We start from the raw sequence: 5,323 nt of genomic DNA on the forward strand, positions 1-5,323 counted from the left end.
AAAGGGTTATGCACAGACGTATGGCATAGACTATGAGGAGACCTTTGCTCCAGTGGCAAAGATGACGACTGTGAGAGCTGTCATAGCAATGGCTGCATCTAGAGGATGGATTATGCATCAAATGGATGTAAAGAATGCCTTCTTGAATGGTGAGTTGCAAGAGGAAGTGTATATGGATCAGCCACCTGGTTATGTCGATCCAGGTTACCCAGATTATGTATGCAGACTTCTCAAAGCTTTGTATGGTTTGAAGCAGGGCTCTAGAGCATGGTATGACAGGATTGCCAAGTATCTTGTCAGTATTGGTTTTAGGAGAGCTCATGCTGATCATTCACTCTATGTACGTGAGAGTGATGTGGGGATTGTGGTCATTACCATATATGTAGATGACCTTATTATTGTTGGTGACAGTGCTATGGAGATTGACCATGTGAAGGGTCTTCTCAAACAGGAGTTTGAAATGAAAGATTTAAGCAAGTTGCGCTACTTTCTTGGCATTGAAGTGATCAGGACTCCAGAGGGTGTATGGTTGTCACAGAGACAATATGCTTTGGACATGTTGTCAAAGTATGGTATGGCTGACTGTAAGCCGATTTCCATTCCCTTGGATGTGAATGCAAAGCTGAGTGCAGAGAAGGGTGATGTTGTTGAGGATGTCAATATGTACAGGAAGATTGTGGGTAGTCTAATCTACTTGACTATCACGAGGCCAGACTTGAGCTACACAGTAGGCTTGGAGAGTCAGTTCATGCAACTTCCGAGGAAGCCACATTTGGATGGAGTACGACGCACACTTAGGTATGTGCAAGGTACTCTTGACTACGCATTGTTCTATGAAGCAGATGCACCATTAGCATTGTATGGGTATACAGATGCAGATTGGGCAGGTAGAATTGTTGATAGGAGATCTACGAGTGGCTTCATGTTCTCTTTTGGGAGTGCTGCTGTTACTTGGAGCAGCAAAAAGTAGCCTACGGTTGCTTTATCGAGCACAGAGGCCGAGTACAGAGGTGCAACAGTTGCGGCCTGCGAGGTAGCTTGGCTACGCACATTACTTGAGGACTTGGGAGTGCAGGTGGACCAGCAGATTTTCATCTATTGTGACAACCTCAGCAGCATGCAGTTGGCTAGGAACCCAGTGTTCCATGCCAGGACCAAACACATAGAGGTCCATTACCACTACGTTCGAGAGCGAGTGTTGGCGGGCGACATCAACTTGGTCTACGTCAGCACAGAGGAGCAGATAGCGGATATCTTTACCAAGGCCCTCGGAGCTGAGAAGCTTCGACGTTTCCGGACTATGCTTGGACTCTGCGACATGCAGAGCTCGAGGGGGAGTGTTGAGATGTCGAGCTCTACACCTTGAGCTGGCATCCACTACGGGTCTTGGCCGCTTATGGCATTTACTCACTGGCGTGTTAGGTGACCGACACGGAGGATCTCTGCCAGTGATTCTACAGCTGGACTACACTTATAGTGCCAGCCTAGTACGCTTCTAGCGAGTTCACACTTAGTGACCGCATGTACATATGTGCTACTTTTCAGCTTTAGCACTTAGTCATTTTGTACTCTCTTTTCTGTGAAGAAGAAGAAGAAGCTTTCCATCTCTGTGTGCTTTGTGTTTGTCTTGTGTAGCTCTCTTGCATCCTCATTCTTTACAATTCCAATGCCTTGTGTGCTTTCAATAGCAATATAAACCTTATAGAATTGACATTGGCCATGATTGAGAAGGAAGATTTGTTCACCACTAGCATGTTCAGTAGCCTTTATCTTCACATGCTCTCCCATTAGAGTTAATGGATGCAAATTGAATGCATTAATTATTTCATAATTTTGTATCACAAAAGAGAAAGAAAGTGCATAGATGTTGTCGTCAAACATAAATACAATCTTGTTGCCACATTGTCGTCCACAGATGGTTATGTGCCTAGCCATGGTTGACTGCAGGATGAGGAATTTCAAACTCCAAGAAAACCTTTTCGAGCAATTATTAAAAAAAAGCAAAACCCCACAAGATACATAGAACTTAAATCATAATGGAAACAGTGGTAGGCTGGAGCCAATATGAACAATGTGTATTTGCAATCTTTGGTGCTAGGTTGTACCTTATTGAAATTGGAGATAATTTTTTTTGGGTGAGTGACTCCATTTTGTCTAGCTTGCAAAAAAGATCTTGCAGTGTATAATCATGACACTTGAGAAACGAGAGGAAAAGGAAAATATCCTTCACATCACATACATGAAAAGGATAGTTTTCATGCACTACGGACTCTTTTAGTTTTCATGGTGAGTTACAAAAGAGGAGGCCCCAATCACGAGGACTTTGCGGCCAAGGGCGGGAGAGGTGATGAAGATCATAAGGTACTATCGACATGAACGATAATCACCACTTGCATGCAACAGCTTGTCAATCACCTCTTATGCAATGCCTTCGCAATCACCTTGGCCCTATCTTTCGACGAGAACAAAGATGAAGAATTTGGATGTGTGTGTGTGTGTGTGTGTGTGTGTGTGTGTGTGTGTGAGAGAGAGAGAGAGAGAGAGAGAGAGTGAGGTTCGTCTTCCACAGTTGTGGGATCACAACCAAGGAATATTTTCTCAAAAACCAGTCTTTCTAGTAGCACGTAAATCCCTACCTCCACCTTCTTCTAGAGTTCCACAAAACAGGGCCTGACTCCGCCACTAGGCAACGAACTCTGCATGGAAGGGGTGTGCATGCTCTCAACCAATCTAGCCAATTACTCTCTCTCTCTCTCTCTCTCTCTCTCTCTCTCTCTCTCACACACACACACACACACACACACACACACACACACACACACACACACACACACACACACACACACACACACACACACACACACACACACACACACACACACACACACACACACTCAGCGCCGCCTCCATAAGTCACTCACAATGCTTGAAAAAAACATAGGTTTAGTGTAACACAAACCTAGGTTTAGTGTAACCCCACCTACAAATTTACCTCTAAATATCATAGGTAAAGGTGAGAAAACCTCCAAATTTTGATTTTTTTTTTTGTAAATTGGTGTAAAAACATTCAGATATAGTCAGTTTACCTCTATTGTTTCTAACATGTAGGTTTGACAAGTTTTTGGAAAAAAGTTTTTTTCAAGCACCGGTCACTCACTCTTAGCGGCCGAGTTTAATGAATTTTTAGTGTCATGTCTCTTGCTCACTTGCAGGGCTTGTCTTTGTCCCGCTTTCTCAGAGTCTCAGAAGCAAGTCGGATTCTCTTTCTTTCTCTCCCTCTCTTTTTTTTGAAAAAAACTTAGAAAAACATCAGATACAAGCATGTCCAAAAGACTCAAACGTCCCTCAACATCCATCCAATTGATGGCTTCAACCACAGTGGCAATTCTCGTAGGCTTTGGAGGTGAATTGCTTCTAGACATAATTGCCTTTTTTGCGATGGTAACTGGTGACAAATTACATGCTGAGCACTCAAAAACGGATCTCAATTGTCAAAAACGAATGAAGATTAGAAAATCTTGAACAATCCAACCAAAATAGATACAAGGGTATTTTGTGAATTTCCTCAAATTAGAGGTGTATTTTGGTAATTTTCCCTAAAAAATATAAGCGGTTGTGATATCGGCCGCAAGCGAAGGCTGCAATATTCATCAAAAGGAACACTTCATGGGAAACTTCAGGTTGTCTCCCCGTCAGTACATACTTGTACACCCACGACACCGCAAAAAAAGCCGTTATGCCCCCCCCCCCCCCGACTATGAGAGAGTTCAGTTTTTTTAGAGAGAGAGAGAGAGAGAGAGAGAGAGACAGAGAGAGAGAGAGAGAGGGAGAGAGAGAGAGAGAGAGAGAGAGAGACCCTTGCATCTCTACCTTGCTAGCTGCCATGGCCGCGTTCGAGGGTAAATATGCAACTGAGCTTATTGCGGCTGCCAATTACATTGCGAGAGAGAGAGAGAGACCCTTGCATCTCTACCTTGCTAGCTGTCATGGCCGCGTTCGAGGGTAAATATGCAACTGAGCTTATTGCGGCTGCCAATTACATTGCGAGAGAGAGAGAGACCCTTGCATCTCTACCTTGCTAGCTGCCATGGCCGCGTTCGAGGGTAAATATGCAACTGAGCTTATTACGGCTGCCAATTACATTGCGACCTGGCTCTCTCTCTAAAAAAACTGAACTCTCTCAAAGAGCGCGCGCTCTTTGAGAGAGTTCAGTTTATATATATATATATATATATATATATATATATATATATATATATAGAGAGAGAGAGAGAGAGAGAGAGAGAGAGAGAGAGAGAGAGAGAGAGAGAGAGACCCTTGCATCTCTACCTTGCTAGCTACCATGGTTGCGTTCGAGGGTAAATATGCAATTGAGCTTATTGCGGCTGCCAATTACATTGCGACCTGGAAAGGGAGCCGTTTGTGGAGGTACTTTAAGTGGGTGGATTAGTCCTCGGCATCAAGGTAGATAAGGGCACTGTCGACCTTGCAGGCATGCGCTGACGGTGAGACAACCACTCAGGGATTGGACGTCCTTGCCCAATGATGGAGACCGATTTGCGAAGTGGAGAGTTGTGATCAAGATTGGTCCAACTGAGCCGTCTCCTCTTGCCATACTTGAGAATTCAAATGGGTTGGCTTGCTATGCCGTACAAGCACTTTAAAGAACGGTTCCTCCTGTTGTTCCTGGTGTCATGGTTCTTGTCGGGCGGTCAAAGTGAGGAAGAAGCAACTTTGAATTTGAATGCCATGAATGAGCTGGATACCAAGAAGCCATGGACACTTTCTTTCTCATTTGGAAGAGCATTAATGCAAGCCAGCACTTTGAAGACTTGGGCTGGAAAGAAGGAAAACATTCCTACAGCACAAGCTGCTTTGCTTGCCCGATGCAAGGCCACCTCTAGTGAGGCGGCTGTATTTGGCAAATATGTTGGAGATGCTGCTAAGGGCATTGGCACTGATGAATCGCTTCATGTTGCCAACTACAAGTATTCGCTCTTATATTCTTAAGCTATTGAGTTTTGATTGCAATGATGTTTCATGTTTTGTAATAATGTTTAGGTGTGGGGGTGGCATCTTTATGTAACGGGCATCTTTATCATGATTTAATTTAGCTATCGTTTATTCCTAGTAAAGAGAGAGAGAGAGAGAGAGAGAGAGAGAGAGAGAGAGAGAGAGAGAGAGAGAGAGAGAGAGAGAGAGAGAGAGAGAGAGAGAGAGAGAGAGAGAGAGAGAGAGAGAGAGAGAGGGTACCGCAGGGTCGCGAAATCAGAAGCAGAAGCAACAGAAAGAAAGGAGAGAAAACCAACAGAGATGCTGCTCA

General features: G+C 44.1%; 1 pseudogene; it reads left to right on the forward strand.

Moving 5' to 3' along the window:
• The first annotated feature begins 4,342 nt into the window (after positions 1–4,342).
• On the forward strand, positions 4,343–5,010 carry LOC147419769 (fructose-bisphosphate aldolase, cytoplasmic isozyme pseudogene; annotated as a pseudogene).
• Positions 5,011–5,323: the final 313 nt, after the last annotated feature.

This window comes from Adiantum capillus-veneris, chromosome 29 (genome assembly GCF_014529385.1).
Source record: "Adiantum capillus-veneris isolate H3 chromosome 29, ASM1452938v2, whole genome shotgun sequence".
In the NCBI taxonomy this organism is placed as follows: domain Eukaryota; kingdom Viridiplantae; phylum Streptophyta; class Polypodiopsida; order Polypodiales; family Pteridaceae; genus Adiantum; species Adiantum capillus-veneris.